Source organism: Protopterus annectens, chromosome 14.part0 (genome assembly GCF_019279795.1).
Source record: "Protopterus annectens isolate FY-2018-M chromosome 14.part0, PAN1.0, whole genome shotgun sequence".
In the NCBI taxonomy this organism is placed as follows: domain Eukaryota; kingdom Metazoa; phylum Chordata; order Ceratodontiformes; family Protopteridae; genus Protopterus; species Protopterus annectens.
In genome coordinates this window covers 884590447-884613427 of record NC_056748.1, presented here as the reverse complement: position 1 = coordinate 884613427, position 22981 = coordinate 884590447, and positions in this window count along the sequence as shown.

Below are 22981 nucleotides of genomic sequence, written 5' to 3'. Positions count from 1 at the left end.
ACGTGTTGTGGCCCTCCCCTCCAAAAAATGGTAAGAGGTATGTAAGGGTGTCGGTCCCCAGGTGTAATTGCTCTTACTGTACCCCTAGCTACTGGGTACCTGCCTACTAGTCAATTTGTCTCTGTTTTTTCAACCGGGGTTCTCCATTCCTTTTCTCTCCAATCTCTCTCATCACTGAATTCTCCCTTTTGCCACTGTGCTAACTCCTCATCAGTAGGGATGTCAGGATATAATTGATTCCACCCTACCTTCCCTTCAGTAGTACTTCTGGTTGGACTTTTTGTAGGGGTTTGCTTTTTGCCTGCAGAGATTGAGCCTTTCTCTTTTTGTTTTTGCTTACATTTTTTATATAATTCCTCAGTAGCTATCCCATCTATTTCTGCAACTTCTACCCCCCCACCTTAATAGATCCAGAAACATTTGCTTTCTTGCGACTTTTTCACCAGATGTATCTTTTGGCTTCTCTGCATTTGCTTTTCTAGCTCTTCTCTGTTCTTTTTCTTCCACTAATTCTGTCATTTGATTTAGAGTAACTATTACATCCCATACCTGCTGACCTACACAGCCTGCTAGGGCTGCCATCAGCTGCCCTTTCCTCCACTGTGGTGCATTTCTGATCAATTTACTCCTCATATTGCTGGTCATTATTTGTGCATCTGGTCCTTTTGGAAGCACTACTGCCCCATTATTTAATTCCAATGAATAAATGGCAGCCAACATAGCCATTTCTCTTAACTGCTATATTGCCTCTGTTATTGTTTTCCAAGGCTTATGTTCATCGGCTACTGTTGTAGCGTCAGGCCAAGCAGCTTGGAAAGCCGTGGCTAACCACACCACCAGTGTATTTACCTGGGGATCATCATGGTTCACATTGTTTACTATTTGCTTTAAACATGGGTGGAACACCAAGCATGCACATTGGTGCATCTCTTCAGCATTTAGAGACACTGCTTCTCCCCCTGTGTCCCAAACCCGAAGAAACCAGGCTAAAACAGTTTCCCCTGGCTTTTGCTTATAGATTTGGATTACATTTAATAATTCAGCTTGGGTATAACTCCTCACCTCGACCCATTGTTGTGTCACCCCCCCCCCCAGTGTATTGTCCCTTTCTCTCAATAACTGGACGTGCCTCCACTGATGGGGAATTTACTATTTCAAAATCACTATCACCCTCATCAGTTGAGGGGAGATCACCTTCTCATTTCTCGGGGTCAAACTCTGCCTTACACAGCAAAGCATGAACCCAGGGCCTTGAGGGCGGATAGCATAGTTTTCTCCCACTTCGTTGTCTATGCTGCTGAATTATTTGAGTAGCTAGAGTCACTGAATTAGATTTCCAGTGTTCAGCTTCCTCTCCTACTTTAGCAAGTGTCATATCTGCCTTCTCCAAGGCATCTCTATCCAATCTGTGTGTATGCGTATGTTCTTTACATTGTTCTTCTAACTCTAGGACTTTTTCTTTTAGTTTCTCTACATCTCTATCTAATTCCTGAATTGCCTCAAAGAACAGCCATCTGGCCGCTCCCACCGCTTCCTTCACCTTTTTCCCCTTATCATCCAATTTTAGCTCTGATAGGGCCTTAGCTAGACTATCAGGGTCTGCCTTAGGTCTTGCTTGCAAAGGTTTTGGGGAAGGAGGGGTTGAAACTTGACTTAATACCTTAGCAAGAAGATCCCATTTTCCAAACAATGCTGGCATCATAGTACCAACACCTATCTTATTTAGGGTGCCTGACACAACATTCTTCTTGCCTATGCCTATATTTTTTAAAGGAAAAAACATTGGTTGTTGTTGTGACATTTCCACTGCAAACCTCAGACCCTGCACGCTGCGCCAAATGAACTAGTCCATTACTTTAAAGTCTGAGGTTAAAACAGAATTAGAAAAGACACAAGACACCAAGGCTAAAACTTAACAATTTATTAAACAAAAACTTACTAGGTAAACAGAAAAAAACTAATAAATCATGTACTTACAAGCATATGCATAAACAAAATCATCTTTGCCATTGATAGGGAGACTTCAATCCTATTCAGTACAGCTATCTGTTCAGTCAAGGCAAGGCCGACACTGGCAAAATGGCTCTTATGCTCAGTTCAGGCTAGTGCTTTGATCAAATCCGGATGATGATGATTTCCATTTTAGCCTTTGAGCTTTTTATAGTTTTGAACAAACAATAAGGTCAATAAGTTCAACTAATGACATATAGATCACAAGCTTATCATGAGTTGATGGAATATTTTAGAAAATTACAGATAATTTCCTAAGTTGTAAACAAGTCTCGTAATATCTGGTCTTATGCCTTACTTCCCTTTTCCAAAGAACAGTTAGCTCACAAATGTGTGATATATTTCCTCCTTGAAATCCCCATATTCTGGTAAACATCTTTTAAGCTGATAAACAACTTACAGGTCAACAAAAGTTCAGTTATACCAGTAATCAGTGAGCAAGGCCTGCTCTTAAGCATATTGTATTGTTACAATATTAGGAGCATATAGTGAGGTAGTATCATGTCAGATCTAGCAATAATCAAGCATACACAGTGGTATGTGGCTCGAGGCATAACAAAAAACAGCTAGACTGTGTGGCTCCATCACAGAAGGATATTCAGGTTTTTATGTAGGTAAAACAGAAAGAACTTTATGTAGACATATTTACAGACATCATTATGATATTAAGAACAAAAAAGAAAATAATGCCTTGTATAAACATTCAATAGCTTGCTCTTCATTTACTACGTTTTCTGTTGCTATTATTGACTCAGCAATAATACAAGGGGTAGGGATGCCGTGTTGCTAGAAAACAAATAATTAAAATGGCAGTTACAATTACAAGCAACCTCTTACCTAGGTTTAAATGGATATACTTCTATTCAGTCTGTTTTAATTATGAGGGTGAACAACGTTTAATGTGTTGAACGTTAATGTGTTGAACGTTTTAAAAGTTTGTATTTTGTGTAAGACAGGATTTGCTTGAATTTTATTATACACAGTGTAATGATTTTTCCATTTTTCTAGGTTGATTGGTTAAGTGATTAATTAATTGGTTTTGTATAAAACCATTTGGGTGATATGGTTTGATTCTGATTAAGTCCTGTTCATGTTAAGGATTTAAGCACTTAATTAATTGGTTTGGTCATAAATAAATAATATATTTTATTTTATAGAAGAATCCTGGTTGTGGCCTCTGGTTACTAGTTTTTTTTTATTTTATTTTTTTCTTATTCTACTAAATATAACAGATATACCAAAAAATAAGGATAAAGCAATAGTGGTCTATTTTATGTTCTTCTGCTGCAATTAAATAAATTATAGGAGAACAGCTCAATTTTATTTATTAGAATGAAAGCAATTTAAGACAATATTTATACTATAAAGATATATCACAATATCATCTAATTTTATTTCAACTAATGGTACTGCTCCCTGTTATGATTGTCAATTTTGTGCATACATAGGTAATTTTTTTAAACATCCTGTTACTAAAACACTCTTTTGGTGTTTTGCAATATGTTGAATATCTAATCTGGTATATTTAGCAATATGTGAATCTTGTACTTGTTTTTACGTTGACAAAATGAATAAGATGTTGAAGGAATGTATTTTGGAACATCTTTCTGATATACAAAGGAATATTATATCTAATACTTTAGCTAGACATGTAGCAGACAATAATTTGTATACATTTAAATTTAGAATTATAAAATAATAAGATGGAAGTTCACACCACAGAAGGCAAATGTACTGTTGCCAGCAAAATGAAGAATAAGTCCAGTAAAATGTATGGCAACACACAAACCAGGCATTATATTGAAGAATTCAACCATATAATACTAGTTAAAAGCTTTTAATGAAGGAGGTAAGCTTCATCAGACTAAACACCCTACAGGGTGTAGTCCATTTAAATACATTGCATCAACCAGACAACTTAATTACATTAATTTAAAGTGGAACTAGCCACAATTTCAATATAAAATCATTCAAGTATAACAAGAAATAAAAACATATATAATATATATAATATAAAACTTGTATATATATATATATATATATATATATATATATATGTGTATGTATATATATATATATATATATATATATATGTATATATATATATATATATATATATATATATATATATATATGTGTGTGTGTATATATATATATATATATATATATATATATATATATATATATATAGATATATATATATATATATATGTGTGTGTGTGTGTGTGTGTACAAAGAAACCTATGTGGTGTATAGGAGTATGTGTCAGCTAACATCCTTGAATGTTATATATTGTTTTATTTTATTTTACTGACAGTCTCCTTGATTTCAAAGTGGGCTTGATAGAGGCTCTTTCATTTAAGCCCTTCCCTCTATCTGCCCTAAGTCTTATAATCCATTTGACTTCCTTGCTCTCGGTCATATTCCTAATATATCCTTCTCGAATTGTGGGTGTAACCCTATCTATGACCATAAACCTAAACCCATGATCATTTCCTGATGTCACCACATGTTTTGCTAGGGCATTGTTGGCTGACCTAATTCTCATATTGTAAACATGTTCTCTCATCCTCTCTCTAAGGGACCTGTCCATTTTGCCAACGTAAAATGATTCACATATTATGCACATGGCAAGGTAAACCACATGAGAGGTCTTACAGTTGGCATTGATCCTAAATGTATATTGTTGCCCTGTATCTGGATGTATAAATGACCCAGTAGTATTAACATAACCACAAAATTGCAATTCCCACATGGATGCATACCAGTGGCTCTTTCAGTGCATCTACTGCTCTCCTTAGGATGGCATAAAAGCTTTTCAGGTTATGTTTATTTTTAAAAAGGAAGGTGGTATGTTCCCCAACCACTCCCCTAACCACTCGATCTGTAATCAGCACCCACCAATTCTTATTGATAATGTCCATGATCGGTTTAATATCTGTAGAGTAGAACATGGGTATTTTAACCTGATTAGATGTAACTTTATTATTAGGGTAAGTTGTGTCATCATTTTGTAGGAGAATAATACTGTCTAGCTCTATCAAGTTCTACAGAGTTCCTTGATTTTGTTTAGGAAACCCACCAAGTATGCTGTCTTCAGTCTCAGAGAAACAGAGTTATCAGTTATGTCAGCAGTTATATAAGTGAGATCTCCTTTTATGTCCATACCACAATTATGTATTTCTTCGTTTAATTTGAATTTTACATACAACATTTCATACTTGGTATGTCTTGTGACTGGGTCATTACTTCATTGTTTATTGATAAAATGCTAGAGTTACAAATCTTACTTTCAATTTTCAAATCTAATTAAAGAATACCTTGTCATTGCTGTTAACTTTTGAGCCAAACCAGGTTTATAGGTAAATGTACAATATTTATTAAGGCAGTATTTCTGTACTTTATTTAATTTAGTCTTGATTGTTAATTTGTTGATTGGATTATGGAATTAGGAAGAGGCAGACATGCTAACCATGTATGTTGGAGCATGTACATTTTTAGATGAAAACCACTGTTTAACATTAATGTGGAGACAAGTAAACAAAAACTTATTTGATTATTTATAATATAGTTGAAAAAGGAAGAGAAATGTTACTACCCATGCCACCATCTGAGAGGCTATCTATCTCATGTTTGCAAACATTCTCCTGCAGAAGATAACTGCCAAAGAAAAAAGTTATTCTATGGCTGTGATATGAAAGCAAAGTCCAGGCATAGGGCAACAGGGGTGGTAGTAAAGTGTAATTTAGAAAAGGTAGGAAAGATGGCAAAGGTGATCCAATAAAAAGTCCAAAAGAACACTCATATCTATTGCACCAAGTAAATAATGTGAGAAGGCAACAAGGAGAGCTGAGGGGATCCTGGTTTGCAGAATGACTGACACCATCAGAAAGAAAGATGAAGTTGTCATTCTTCCATACTGAATGGGAGAAGCATTTGTACTATTCTAGATGTCCTTTCTCAAGAAAGACAGACTGACTTCTTGCTTGAGTAACAATAAAAAGTGTGCCAGACTTGCTGCAGAGTTATATAAAGACAGACTGACTTCTTGCTTGAGGAACAATAAAAAGTGTGCCAGACGTGCTGCAGAGTTATATAAAGACAAACTGATGGAACTTCATGCAATAACATATTACAGAAAGACAGCACCTTTAAGAGTAGGGGAAGAGAAGAATATAATATAAAACTTGTATATATATATATATATATATATATATATATATATATATATATATATATATATATGTATGTATATATATATATATATATATATATATATATATATATATATATATATATATATATATGTGTATATATATATATATATATATATATATATATATATAGATATATATAGATATATGTGTGTGTGTGTGTGTGTGTGTACAAAGAAACCTATGTGGTGTATAGGAGTATGTGTCAGCTAACATCCTTGAATGTTATATATTGTTTTATTTTATTTTATTTTACTGACAGTCTCCTTGATTTCAAAGTGGGCTTGATAGAGGCTCTTTCATTTAAGCCCTTCCCTCTATCTGCCCTAAGTCTTATAATCCATTTGACTTCCTTGCTCTCGGTCATATTCCTAATATATCCTTCTCGAATTGTGGGTGTAACCCTATCTATGACCATAAACCTAAACCCATGATCATTTCCTGATGTCACCACATGTTTTGCTAGGGCATTGTTGGCTGACCTAATTCTCATATTGTAAACATGTTCTCTCATCCTCTCTCTAAGGGACCTGTCCATTTTGCCAACGTAAAATGATTCACATATTATGCACATGGCAAGGTAAACCACATGAGAGGTCTTACAGTTGGCATTGATCCTAAATGTATATTGTTGCCCTGTATCTGGATGTATAAATGACCCAGTAGTATTAACATAACCACAAAAATTGCAATTCCCACATGGATGCATACCAGTGGCTCTTTCAGTGCATCTACTGCTCTCCTTAGGATGGCATAAAAGCTTTTTCAGGTTATGTTTATTTTTAAAAAGGAAGGTGGTATGTTCCCCAACCACTCCCCTAACCACTCGATCTGTAATCAGCACCCACCAATTCTTATTGATAATGTCCATGATCGGTTTAATATCTGTAGAGTAGAACATGGGTATTTTAACCTGATTAGATGTAACTTTATTATTAGGGTAAGTTGTGTCATCATTTTGTAGGAGAATAATACTGTCTAGCTCTATCAAGTTCTACAGAGTTCCTTGATTTTGTTTAGGAAACCCACCAAGTATGCTGTCTTCAGTCTCAGAGAAACAGAGTTATCAGTTATGTCAGCAGTTATATAAGTGAGATCTCCTTTTATGTCCATACCACAATTATGTATTTCTTCGTTTAATTTGAATTTTACATACAACATTTCATACTTGGTATGTCTTGTGACTGGGTCATTACTTCATTGTTTATTGATAAAATGCTAGAGTTACAAATCTTACTTTCAATTTTCAAATCTAATTAAAGAATACCTTGTCATTGCTGTTAACTTTTGAGCCAAACCAGGTTTATAGGTAAATGTACAATATTTATTAAGGCAGTATTTCTGTACTTTATTTAATTTAGTCTTGATTGTTAATTTGTTGATTGGATTATGGAATTAGGAAGAGGCAGACATGCTAACCATGTATGTTGGAGCATGTACATTTTTAGATGAAAACCACTGTTTAACATTAATGTGGAGACAAGTAAACAAAACTTATTTGATTATTTATAATATAGTTGAAAAAGGAAGAGAAATGTTACTACCCATGCCACCATCTGAGAGGCTATCTATCTCATGTTTGCAAACATTCTCCTGCAGAAGATAACTGCCAAAGAAAAAAGTTATTCTATGGCTGTGATATGAAAGCAAAGTCCAGGCATAGGGCAACAGGGTGGTAGTAAAGTGTAATTTAGAAAAGGTAGGAAAGATGGCAAAGGTGATCCAATAAAAAGTCCAAAAGAACACTCATATCTATTGCACCAAGTAAATAATGTGAGAAGGCAACAAGGAGAGCTGAGGGGATCCTGGTTTGCAGAATGACTGACACCATCAGAAAGAAAGATGAAGTTGTCATTCTTCCATACTGAATGGGAGAAGCATTTGTACTATTCTAGATGTCCTTTCTCAAGAAAGACAGACTGACTTCTTGCTTGAGTAACAATAAAAAGTGTGCCAGACTTGCTGCAGAGTTATATAAAGACAGACTGACTTCTTGCTTGAGGAACAATAAAAAGTGTGCCAGACGTGCTGCAGAGTTATATAAAGACAAACTGATGGAACTTCATGCAATAACATATTACAGAAAGACAGCACCTTTAAGAGTAGGGGAAGAGAAGAAAAAAGAAGGATGAACAGGATACTGAGAAGGAAAGTGATATGGAGGAGGAAGAGGAAGAGAATGAGGACAAAGACCATGAAAAGGATGAGGAAGAAGATTAGGAGGATGACAAGGAGAATGAGGAACAGAAGGGAAAGGAATAAGAGAAAGATGAAGTGGTATTGGAGGAGGATAAGAAGCTAAGGAGAAGGTTGAGGGAGGCTTGGGCAGAAAGATACAGTGCAAGTTTGAAAAATGGAAGGAATACAGAACAAGGGGCAAGGTTACAAAATGCGTCATTGTGATGGAAATGAATATCTGGCTATATCATGACAGGCCTAAAATTATTCAACACTGACAAATGTCAGAAAAACTGAAAGAAACAGAGAAAGAGAGAGAATTAAATGAGAAAGTAGGCTGTTTGTAGATGGATCCAAAACCCATATGTTAGATAGGGAAAAGAACATGTAAGGTGTGTAAAGTAATTTTAATATGTCATTGTGTGCTTTGTTTCTATATCATTAAACAACCACCTTTGCACTACAGCATGTCTGCACCTATCAGAATGCTACTTAAACCAGTGGTGATCAAAGATCAGAAAGTATTGCACTTCGGCGTAATATAAATAAATAAATAAACAGAGATGTGCTTAATCAGATAACCATGGCTGTGTGTGTGTGTGTGTGTGTGTGTGTGTGTGTGTGTGTGTGTGTGTGTGTGTGTGTGTGTGTGTATGAATGTTGCAAGGGACATAAATCATAGGTTTATGTAAAATACACTTGCTATTAAAGCTTCATCCATATATTTACTGCTTTCCAGGTCCAAAGTACAACTTCATTCCAGTAATAGTATACTATGCATGCTTCCTTTACAAGAGGGTGTGTGTCGTTTTGCTAACACATTAAATCAATGGAAAAAGTGAAAGTCTCTGATGAGAACTGAAGTTTGCCTGCCAAGAATTACATGCTGCTGGTGCTCTCAGCAATACAATGCAGTCTATTAGAAATGTATACAGCAGCACTCTTCACCTACGCGTATCCTGATGCTACTCACATAGAATATCTTCCTTCCAGAAGCCAAAAACTGTACAGTCGTGGAATATATTTAATCAAAGAAAATACACACACAGTATGTTCTTGTGATCTTATTGTATGCCATTCAAAAAGCCCATTTTAAGTTATATATTCAAAGCACTGTGTTACAGAAACAACAGCAACTATATGAAATCATAAACAGCATAGTCAAAGCAATGTTTCTGAGCAGTACTTCAGATGTTATACTTTTGAATATTACACTGCATTTTGCTGCTTTTTGACTATGTAAATATGGATGCACCTTCCATCAAAGTGACTGCAAAGACAGTTGGTAGCTGGGTCATCATGAAATACTTTTATATTATTCCTCTCTTCGTAAACTGAAGCTGGACTGCTACATATTTATTTATTTATTTTATTTATTTGCAGTTGGTTTACCAGGATAGTCCATTGGGCCAAAAGAACCCGTTTTCAATGGAGTCCTGGGGAGAAAAGCTCCAAAAACAATTAGCATGGTTACAATAAGGTATTTAGTTTCAATTATACATATATTTTTGATAGCAGTATGTTTACTCAAAAGATAAATGTTTGACTCATATCTTACTGCTTTCACATTCTGAGAACTGTTGCAGTTAATGGGCCGTTTGTGCCAGAGATGAGTGCCCTGGGAGCCAGTCTGCTGCTGAAAAATCTTTGTGGAATCATCTGACAGAATGTGAAGCTGTGTAAGGAATAGGGGTTAAACAATAAAAGTATTGCACTTTGGCACAATATAAATAAATAAATAAACAGAGATGTGCTTAAGCAGATAACCATGGTCGTGTGTGTGTGTGTGTGTGTGTGTGTGTGTGTGTGTGTGTGTGTGTGTGTGTGTGTGTGTGTGTATATATATATATATATATATATATATATATATATATATATATATATATATATATATATATATATATTTATATAAATGTTGCAAGGTACATAAATCATAGGTTTATGTAAAATACACTTGCTATTAATAAAGCTTCATCCATATATTTACTGCTTTCCAGGTCCAAAGTACAACTTCATTCCAGTAATAGTATACTATGCATGCTTCCTTTACAAGAGGGTGTGTGTCGTTTTGCTAACACATTAAATCAATGGAAAAAGTGAAAGTCTCTGATGAGAACTGAACTTTGGCTGAAAAGAATTACATGCTGATGGTGCTCTCAGCAATACAATGCAGTCTATTAGAAATGTATACAGCAGCACTCTTCACCTACGCGTATCCTGATGCTACTCACATAAGAATATCTTCCTTCCAGAAGCGAAAAACTGTACAGCCGTTGAATATATTTAATCAAAGAAAATACACACACAGTATGTTCTTGTGATCTTAGTGTACGCCATTCAAAATGCCCATTTTAAGTTATATATTCAAAGCACTGTGTTACAGAAACAACAGAAACTATATGAAATCATAAACAGCATAGTCAAAGCAATGTTTCTGAGCAGTACTTCAGATGTTATACTTTTGAATATTACACTGCATTTTGCTGCTTTTTGACTAAGTAAATATGGATGCACCTTCCATCAAAGTGACTGCAAAGACAGTTGGTAGCTGGGTCATCATGAAATACTTTTATATTATTCCTCTCTTCGTAAACTGAAGCTGGACTGCTACATATATTTTTGATAGCAGTACATTTACTCAGAAGATAAATGTTTGACTCATATCTTACTGCTTTCACATTCTGAGAACTGTTGCAGTTAATGGGCCATTTCTGCCAGAGATGAGTGCCATGGGAGCCAGTCTGCAGCTGAAAACTCCTTCTGGAATCATCTGACAGAATGTGAAGCTGTGTAAGGAATAGGGTTTAAACAATAAAATAATAAAATGTATGCAACTGCATAACTTAAGTGCCATGAACTTAGACATTTGGTTGGTGATGGCATGCATTGCTATAGCTCATAGAAAATAATTTGGCATTATGAAGTGAATTAGCAAGCCACTAACCAAAAAGGAAAATGTCTGTATGGCTCACACCTTGGCAATAATACTGAACTGAGTCACATAACTCTTTATTAGAATATATTTTGTTGGGGGACGCTTTCTGGTTATCTGCTCTCTGCATAAATTGTCATGCAAAGGACTATGACCTGGACTGTAGCTTTGGGGAAGTTCTGGGGCAATATCATAATATAAAGTGTGGGTCCAGGATGTAAGTTCTTTTTAGTGGCATGACTTATGCAAATTTTTAATATTTTATATACCTCAGTTGTATATCATAATGCAGTCTCAAACTGCTGCTCATTTCTTCTTAGCAAGAAAATATATGATCTATTTCTTTTAGTAATAAACTCCTTGCAAGATATCTCCAAGCAAAACTTAAAAAAGAAACTTGAGAAATTGAACAGGAGACACTGACAGAAATATTGGGGTCAAAGCCTACTCCTCTTCTATGATATCTCATTACTGATACAGTCTTCATGGTGCATGTAACAACTGACAGAATAAATCAACAATACAGGCTACTACAATGCCTGTTTACCTCTAGTAGACATTCAACAATAGCACAATTTATCTAGTGCATAGGATTAAGGCTATGTCCTGTTTATGAGCTGTATCCTGTAATCTAGGGTTTGATTCCATCAACCTCCATTTGACTACTGTGTATTATGAGTGAGTCACTTAGTAGTCTCAGGTCATGCATAAAAGAGACACTTGTGTCCGACAGACAAACCTGGTTACAAATAGAGATAGTAAAATAAAATTATGAAAAACAATGAGTGAGAGGATGAAGTGACCTCAGACATGGAAGTTTGATACCTGATAACTCATATTATCAGGCATTAATAACAAACACAAAAAAAAGAGCTACATGTATTAATCCAGACCTAAACTGATAGGCAAGGCTGGACTTGGTTCACACATTAAGCCATAGAGACCTAATAGACATGACTTACCATGTAAGTCATTACTAAGGGAAATACTCTTGCAAGTTATAACTGTAAGTTATCACCTGACAATTTTTCAAAGCTGAAATACTTGTATCATAATTTTCTAAACACTTCCTTTCAAAAGTGTTTTATGCTGAAATGACTATATTGCCCAAAGGGCTTTTTTTGAAGTCTCCCCAACGCATCCCATGTTGTAAAAATACAGATCTAATCAAAAGTATGCTCCTCCAAAACCTCCACATTGGAGGCTGCACCCTCAATCACTCTGCTAAATATTATAACCAACTCGGTCACCAAACCATTTGAGAAAGCAAAGTACTTCAATATCATGAAAAAGCAAAGCCTTATTTTTTCCAAAAGAGTTGTTTTGAGCAATTGTGGATTCAGCCTAGTAAGCCTTATTTATTTTTATCAGCATTTATCTCTCCTTGCATTGGCTGTATATTGCTTGCATTGCATTGTATCAGTCAGGTAGACCTACTAATCATAATTAGCTTTTTCTGTAGTGACCTGGCTAAGTGTCTTGATCAGAACTCCACAGTTTGTAAATGTAGATGAGGGAGTGTGACCCACGATTACAGGATGAAGATCATTAACAACTCATAGTTGTGTTTGTGCTAAATTGCCAGACATTCAGAGAACAGTGCCTCTGAGACAGTGTCCAACAAAATTAAGAGTTGAATGTTTGCATTTCAAGAGAATTTTGAAATCTTGGTTTAACTGGTACATTCATCTGCTCTAGTTCTGTAATTATACAATAATTTAAATAGTATTTTGTTGTTAAAAATGCTATTTGAAACCATGAACCAAAAATTTCATGTGCCGAGCCAGAAAATTGTTCAGAGGGATCAAAGCTGTATCCCAGTTAACAAATAACTGAATAAATAAATTACAATACTGTGATGTTTATATCAGTATGTTATTTTTATAAGAACACTGGAAAACATTGATTACCTAGTAAAATGTAGCAGAGTAATTCTGAATGCACTGATTGCTGGATGAGTTTGGCAACTAATTTAAATTGCAATAAATAGAGATGGACATACATGAAAATGAAACAGATTTTTAATCTGAACTTTATTAACAATAAACCAGTGTTACAGTGGCTGGAACAACTTGAAAACATCTGACAAAAAATCATTTGGTGGGGGCAGTTTTACAGACTTGCATTTATCATAAGAATGTTGATCTAGATAAAGATAAAACCACATAATAAACAAACATGACTATAACAATTTACCAACTAGCCATTAAAAGTTCTGCCTAACTAGACATTATCAGCTGGTAATCTGGGTGAAACAGTTTATGCTGGTGATATTTCTGGGGTCAATGAATGGATAGGTTGCATCTTGAAGGGGCTTAAATCGATTTACATCTGTGTTCTTAAACATTTTGCATGTCTTATTGTATTAGACCCCAGTTCATGAGCTGTTATGTCAAACTTGCTCACAATATTTCATGGCTGTGAGTATGAGGTATGACATTGTAATCAAAGCCCTAGTATTATGGAGAGGTGTTTTGATAATACGATAAGGTTATCTGCACAATATGAGGCCATAATTTCAAAACCCAGGGGCAATCCCAGAATTTTCTCATGTTTTTGTCCTCTGTAGACTGAATCCAGAAGGTAACTTAGTTGATAGCTTTTTTACAATTCCAGTATACATCACATGCCAATAATAATAGGTTTTCCTAAAGCAGGAAACCTTGTTTATTTCCCATAATATGGTGTGATTTGCTTCTGACATAAAACTAGCTCTTTGGCCTGATTCAGAGACGCATTTTTCCATATCACATTTTATATTTCTCAGAGCAGCTTTAACATTGTTCAGATTTAGTGCCTTCTAGTAATTAAAAAATTAAGGTCTGATGAAATTGCCTCTTGGAGAAACACACTAAGTAGGCAAAAAAATGTGAGTTATTCTGTCATTGAGGAAATATCAAACTGACGAGTGCCACAAAGCTTCATGTTGGTGTCTGCAGAGGTAACATTTCACCAGATTGTTACAAGCATGAATTTGGACTTTCATAGCTAGAGCTTAGCCAGCTCCTACCATTTACCTTAAGTCAGCTAAAGTGGTTATATCTTTTGATTGTCACATACTTCAGTATAAAACAATTTTTATTTATAGGCTAGCTTCAATATTAATCTTTTTTGATAATTATTACTGGGAAGCATTAGGTCCTTTCCCAGTTTGGGAAGAGTGGTGGTCTGGGACACGTTTCGGTATTTGGAGATGACCCTATTTTTGCCGAATGCCTCTGCTGATTTTCCATTGACAGCTTGTTCTCTTGCCTGGAAGGCTTTCTGCTTTTTATCGCCGAAGCTAGCAAGTAACTCTCTCCTTCACAGAACTGCGAACGCTTAAGGTATCCATTTCTGAACTATGAGCAGACTGGGTTATAGGAAACTAAAAAAAAACATAATAATAATAATAATAATAATAATAATAATAACGGAATTCCTGATAATTCAAGAACCAAAACAGCAAAAATTCTGGAATCTCAAAAAACAGCACCACCAGATGAAAGTTGTATCACATCAAATATAAAACAGCAGGAACCACATATAAAAATCAAAAATGGAGTTTAGTGAAAAAAAGGTTAAGCACCAAATTAATATTAAAACTAGTGCTTTTATCTCTTACTATTTACAAATGGGACTTTTTGATTTTTATATATTGTTCCTGCTGTGATATATTTGCTGGACTGTGACTTTCATCTGGTGGAGGTAGTTTTTGGGATGCCTGAATTTTTGCTGCTTTGGCTCATGGTTCGTTGGAGAACCATAGGCCTTACTAGACTGGAAATGTTTTATTGATGTCCAAAGGGTCTATCTTTGTTGCACCACCCTCTTCCCTTGGTTTGATTCTGCTTCTTACCCCACTCTTTGTACTTTCTCAAACAGTAAAGTAAAAGGTGGTCTGTCTTGTCTCGCATTGTCCTTGCCTGTGTGGCTGTGCCATTTGATACTTAAGTCCATCCTGACTCTTTAATGAGTGATAACATTTTTATTTGTACACTTCATTTGTACAAAGCAGAGGCTGACCTCTCAGATGTCTGATGATGGGTATCTTCTATCTTTGCACTTCATTTGTGCAAAGCAGAGGCTGACCTCTCAGATGTCTGATGATTGGTATCCTCCTCATGCTTGAGCAGTGCTTTACCTTTGGAGTAGCAGTCCTTAACTTCTGCATGGTGCATACCTGTAATTTCATGCTTAAACATGTCCAATCGAACTAACTCATATCTTATACACTCTTGACAAAGTTGAATGTGCTTATCTTTTTGTGTTGTTTCCATTGCTGGATTGAAATAAAGAAGGCTACTGCAAGTTATTTTAACTAAACTAAATTAGGCGGACAGCCTGAGGGGTTAATAAGATACTTTTGAGTTAGCTTGAGAAAGTTAGGTCTAAGTTTTAGGATTTTTCCATATTAAGGGACCAACTTTGCACTGTTTTGCTAAAGTATTTACTATATAAAATTGTCTTCCAATTTTCACATAACAGTACAACCCAGTCTTACAATTAAGCCATAATACAAATAATTAGCAATTAAAATTTATAATGATCGGTGTACTTATTTGAAAATATTATTCATTGTTTGTGTATTGAATTTATTTTACATATTAAACTGTTTATTTTGTACATCTTTATGAATATGTACAGTAAGACTGTACTATAGCAAGTATATCAGTATATGTAGCAAATAAATCTCTAACCCAAACTCCAGAACATCAGTGCCTCCAAAGTGGCAATTAAGTTACTTTTCCATTTATTTATTTTCAGTCCAGTTTTATCTATTACTGTTTTAAAACAATGACATTGGTGGAGCCCCTTCCACCTCCAGGATACTTCTCCACTAGATATTATTCGATAGATACTTGGAGCTGACTATAATCGTATCACTTATTTTGCCATGACAAAATTGTAATCTCACTTCAGTGGTGAAATTGGGTAGTATGATTCTGTTTTTTTACCTCCTGTTTTCAGATTTCAGAGCCATAGCTAAAGCACCATTTTTTTTATGATAAGGAGGGGGTACTACTACTATGTTGCCATACCTTACTAAAATGTATTCTATATCTGAAATCATAGGATATTCAAAAATATGTACAAGACTTTAAGAATATCGTTCACTCTATCTCCTCTTTCAACATAAAAGATGTTGAACAATATTATCATTCAACAGGTTTCCCCACTGGCAAATGGAGTAAATATTTATATTGTTAAATATTACCAACATATAGAGCTATTTTTAATTTACAAAACATCACATTATTATACCCTCACTTGTCAGTGTTAGTGCTTCGGGAATATGTTGCATTGTGCGATTATCAAATGAAATGCAAAGTTTTTTATTAATCTTGGGACAAGAGCTGTGTGTTGCCATCGCAGTCTTTCAAACTGACTTGAACACTCATCTGTTTAGCTCGTACCTCTCAACTGTCCTCATTTTCAGAGAATGTCAAAATTGTCGCCTTATATTTTTGGTCTGTTTCTCATAAAATGTGTGCTTTTCTGTCAAATCACTGAGGGTTGAAGCCACTAAATAATGACATACATTTAATTTTCAGACTTTATATACTTTAGAAAATACATCCTAGCACAAATCATTTTATTCTAGTAATGTTTAAAGTTTATAAGAGCAATATTTAAAATCTGTCCCTATTTTTGGACCTTTGTCTTCTAATTATTTTAGGCTTTGTCCAGGTTTCTTGAACTAGGAGGTCAAGAGGTGTGGTTCAACTAAAACTATTGAAAAAATATCCTAACACAGGAATTCCTCCTTTCTGTAGAAGCCTGACTCTAACTCCCAACTTCTATTGACACCCCACCCAAAAAAAAGTATTTTCTTTATTACTAAAACATTACAAGAGGAGAAACCTGACTTCTCTGATATCTCTTTCAATAACATTACAACTGAACTGTTTCACAAACCAAGCTGTTAAGAGTACCCACTGATAAAAATATGATATTTGATCTCCATATAAAAGAGACAGTCAAAAAAAACACAGCAAAACCTTGGTCTCCTCTGCACAATTAACTGAACAAGTATGTATAGCTACAGCATACCTACTTTTAACCCTTCTGACCAGAGCCTCCATATTTATCATTCTACAAACTGCCCAATTGAATCTACTAGAACATTGTTATAACAAAATTTGCAGTGAACCTACTGCACAGGTCACACTATAGCTTAGCCCTAAAAATCTCCTCTCTTTAGAACTCCCTCACTGCTTGTCTTACTTTCAACTGAGTATGACATAGTCTAATCAACAACCTTAAAAAATGCCCAAGCTTGGGCAATATTTCTGTTCAGTATATTCCAAATATAACCCTGTGTTCAAGTTAGAAAAACTTACTAAGTGTGACCAAATCAACAAACTCAGCAGCAGAATCTCTATTCTCATGTCATGTCAATTTGCTTCTTTCGGTTTTTCCCGGTTTGGGGTCGCCACAGCGGAACTCCGGTCCGCTAATGATTGGCAGTAGATTTTGACGTGCTGGCTTGCCGGGCCTAACGCACAACCTTCAATGAAGGAACGCCCATTCACGCATGTCGCCACACCGTAGATGCTCTAACTGAGAACTGAACGGGCAACGTCTAACTGTGAGGCGACAACGCTACCGCAGCACCACAACCACAGCTCTCATGTCATGTCAATAAAATGTGGAATGGCGTACCATTCCCTATAAGTAGACTCCACACAAATCCTTCAAAAAACTCCTAAAATTGTATCTCATGGATAGTTGGACTTGCTCTTGCTCCATCCCTGTCTGAAATACTATTTTTTCTCACTTAATCCCATATTAACTCATCCAGCCTTTCTTTTAACCCCGACTGATATTCTGTGTTTTCTCTCATTGCTTTATCATCTCTTCTGGCTCTTTTATATCCATTGTCCTACTTATCTTATTCTGCTTGTGATCTGTAATCTATCTCAATCCACTGAGGAGTACACATATTGCAAGATTTTCTGCTTATTTTATGCTGTACAACTGTTTGAAAATTGTATTGTAAAATCTTGTTATTGTTTTGTATACATTCATGTGGAGATTTTCTCCCCGGGCCTCCACTGAAAATGGGGTTGTCCTAGCTGGATCATCCCAGTAAATAAATAAATAAAATGTATAAATAATAAACTATATTTTAGAAAGCCTGGATGTTCAAAACTTGCTAAATTCCAGAAGTATGATTACTCTTATAAAGGACGTCCCAGTATGTAAGCATAAGATTAATAACAACCAAACAGTGGAGGTAATATGCATTCATTATGATAGAAACGTATCTCTTCACACATGCAGAAACAATCTGACAATTAGTGCAGAGAATTAAGGTTGTTACCAGTTAACAAATTGCATCTCATTGTCCAGGATTTAATATCCTGTGTCTGTCTTTGCCTAACGTTTGATTCTGAGCAAGTCATTTAAATAGACATTGCTGCTGGGCAATTGGGAAAATGGGCTAGGCTTCTCAATGGTCTCCAGGACTGCATGCCTGGTTAATACATATGAACCAATGATGCTATCATTCAGACAGTTCTAGGAAAACTGTTACATCATGTTAATGCATCCCCTGACGACTCATGAGGAAACATTAGGAAAATATTTTCACAATTGAAAGCAGTATGGTAAATGTGGGAGGATGGCAATCCAGAGACCCAGTGTGGCAGGAGTAAGGAGTCAGAGTAGCAGCTGTACACAACATTTAATATAAGAATGGGGGGGGGGGCAAGACAATGACAGTTATATAGAGACCCAGAGTCAAATTCAGCGAAAGGGAATTAGCACAGTGGCTACAAAAGAGGGCTAGAATACGATTGTAGTTAGACAGTAAAACAGAACAGTTTTAGCTAAAATGAAAAAAAAAAAGACTGGAAAGAATATCAGTACAATAACTGAAGGTCAGCTAATAGGAAACTGTGAGAGACAAATCAATCCAAGACAGCAGTCGGAACAGAGGCACAAGAAGTATTCATACAGAAACTACGACACAAACAGAAGAAGTGAGGATCATTTGAAAAATGAGCACCAAAAGTGAGTTAAACAGGAAATGTAAGAGTTCTGAACCTATATTTACTAGTATCATGCAGAACATTCAAACAAAGCTAACCTATCAGCAACAGGTATCAGTAAGCTAAGATAGTAAACCTGCCAATAAATTTTGTTATGAGATTTGCATCAGCATCAACCCCATTTCCCCCATTTTGTACATGGGGTCAGGGAGTTACATCAGCTGTGACCATCACCTAGAGACAGTATTCACACCACTGGGTGTTCTGAGATATCCTTTGCAACTGGACAGAAACATAGAGAAGGAGAAAAAAGTAAAAGGGTGGTATCCACTAATGCTTAGAAACAGACAGAATAACCTGAAAGGAAAGACTGCACTCAGGAGGTCTGTACTAATACTAGAGACAGTAAAGTATGTGATTTGCAGTTACACATTCATTACATTTGCATATGATTTTGCATAATAATAATAATTAATAATAATAATTTAGAACTTTCCTTTGAAGAGCAAAACTTAGAATAGGCTGCTGTGCCAGTATATTTGTGGGAAGAAGTATTCTTTCCAGCTTAAAGCAAGTTACTGAATAAAGTAACCCTGTGTTTGTGCACTTCTAGACAAGTCATATAAATTTAAAAAAAACACAGAAGGAAGATAATGTTTTACGTAGGGCTAGAAAGATCATAGCAAATGTTGAAAGAGAGAATATTGAACAGGGTGTCCCATTACTTCTTACCCCATTTAGAGGTCGATACACTGCCTCTCATATAAAGAAAATGAAGACATTTTTTCATTTACTAATGCCAAGACCTTGTAAGACACTAGTAGTTAAGCTAGCCCTTACTCATGTGCTGGAAGGCCACCTGGGGGGTGTACAAAATTAAGGTAAGAGTATATAATTAGCTTGGGATAAAGTTAACACCCTAACAAGACAGATTTCCTTTTGCGTCTCCTTGTTTTATCAGTTCAATGAAATTAATATATAAAACTGATCAGTATTATAAGGACATATTCTAATGCTGCACATCAGGAAACAATACCATGTTTATTTTATGAGTTAAGGCTGTGAGCAGTAGTTTTTGTGGTAAAGGGTTTGATTCCCCCAGCCCTCATTTACCTATTATTAGACCTTGAGAAAGTTATTTAACACATTACTTAGGAGCAACTGGGAATTTGAGTTAGGATCCTCAATATTCCTCTGGACGGCAAGCTTAGTAGCTACCTATGAACAAAGGTAGGAATAATGACAAGAGAAGATAAAAGTACTGAAAAAACAAGTAATAATTTTGAAATGTTAAAAGGATGAGAAGAAAGACTGACTGTAGTAGTGAAGTAGTAGAGTCACATGCTTTTGAACACAGAGTCATAAAAGCGTAGAGATGAGGCACAAGGGTAAAAAAGGAAAGACATAAAATGGGGAAAACAAATTCCTCTGCATACTCTTTCTGTTAATGTTAACGGTTTTACAACTGGTTGAGGTTTATTATATTGCACTGGTTATAGGACTAAATGGGAACATAGGTTGTTTGCAGGACACTAGGTGTATTAATCAACATGGAATGAGATAAGGAAAGAAAAAGAAGTAATGTGGTCTCTTGGAGTACAAGAATATTCAGGTTTAGCTACTATAATTAAGGGTAATATGAATATTATGATTCTTAATTGCATAAATCTATACATATTTATATTAATATATATAGATAGATATAGATATATATATAAAGCTATGTATGCATACACACACACACACACACACACACACACACACACACACACACACACACACACACACGTGAAGACAAGTTATTTGAGAAAAATATATCTGTAGCTGTTAAATAATACAGGAGTTTTGTAGATGGGGTGTTAATTAAACACTGGTAAGGCAACAAGGCAGGGACAGGAAAGACAGGTGACAAGAAAGGAAGAGGTACAAGGCAGGGAACTGCACATTAAAATGACACATGAGAAACTATTATGAGAAGTATTCCCTTTAAGAAGAGGGTGACTGGTTACTTTTCCCCATTTTTGTGGCAATAGATGTATTGAATGAGAAGAGTCAATACGTTGAAATAGACTTTACAGACTAAATTCCGGTTTGCTGTTAGGCTACAAATAAAAATGATAACATGAAGGCTAAAATGATCCACAGGACAGTCAACGAGATTCTGCTTTGGAGTGATGACTGCAAAGTAAAAGGTTTGTCCAAACTGCTTTGAGTTATGGGTAACAGTAAAGGCAAATCTAGTGTCAGAAAACAAAACTAAAGTAAGGAAAATGAAGAAAGATTGTGAAGAAAGTTATTAAATAAATACAAGGTTTTCATGAGGGCTTGGAAGGAAATCAGCAGAATGACATAAAAAAGAGAATTACGTTATGAGCAAATTCATGTTATTTTAAAAAGTAACAATAAAGGTACAGATCAAAATACAAATATTTGTATTAAATAACAAAAAAAAAAAAAAGAAAAAGAAATGGAATTTGTCCTTATTGCTACAGACAAAATTGATAGAGCTAGCCATAGCAAAAATGCACTCAAACCTACCGACATACAAAGAAAGTATGCAATGTGAATATGGAAGATTTGTATCCTTTGGGGAGATGTATTTATGTATATGTATGTATATATATATATATATATATATATATATATATATATATATATGTGTGTGTGTGTGTGTGTGTGTGTGTATCGTGAATATTTTTCTACTTGCCATCTGATTGTATTATGTTATGTAGTATCATTAGATTAATTTAGTAAGCTCAGCTGATTCCTTATAGTCATACCTCTGAACTGTACAGATTTTTGCAGAATGTCCAGATTTTTCTCTATTATTTTTGGCCAGTTTTTCATAAAATGTTGGTTTTCTGTCAAATTAGTGACAAATCATTAAAGACTGAAGTTAGAAAATAATGACAGACATTTGAGTTTCAGACTTTACACATTTCAGAAAATTCATGATAATGCAAAAACTGTTATTCTATCAACTTTCTAAGTGTGTAACAGCAACATTTTAAAATTGTCCCTATTTTTGGGCCTTTGTCCCACTTTTATTTATAGGTTTGTCCAGATTTCTTGCTCCAAGAGGTTGAGAGGTACGCTTATAGCTATAACTTATTAAGCTAATTTGTGCTCACAATGCAAATAGTTCCTTTTATATAACCATGTGAGTGCATCTCAGATGTAGATTTTATTCCACTAGATGGCAATGCACACAAGTACTTCAAGGGGAAGTTTTAATGCTCTTTGTTAATACTAAATGCAGATTTTTAAAGATCATAATTATTCAGTTGTGTTATTCTTTTATTTGGTAGGCATTACTGCTGGTTATACAAAGTTTATATAATACTGTTAAAACTGGTAGCTGTTAAAAAGTTTTGAAAATAACAATGGTTGTGAGTGCAAATATAATGGCTGTGTGTTTTTTGAACGGGTTCATACTGAAGAATACTTTCGGTAAAACCAATCTATTGCTGTGCATTTGCTGGATCAGTTTTGTGAAGTCTGTGTCTGTAATAAAGCAGGCATCATTTATATTACTGTTTGTTATTGGAATTGTAGCTCTTATCGATTAATGCAGATCTTAAAAGAATTATGATTCTAGTGTTAATTATATTAATAAGCAATTTATATAAGGAAATCTGTGTAACACCATAATGGTTACTTCTGTAAAGTGC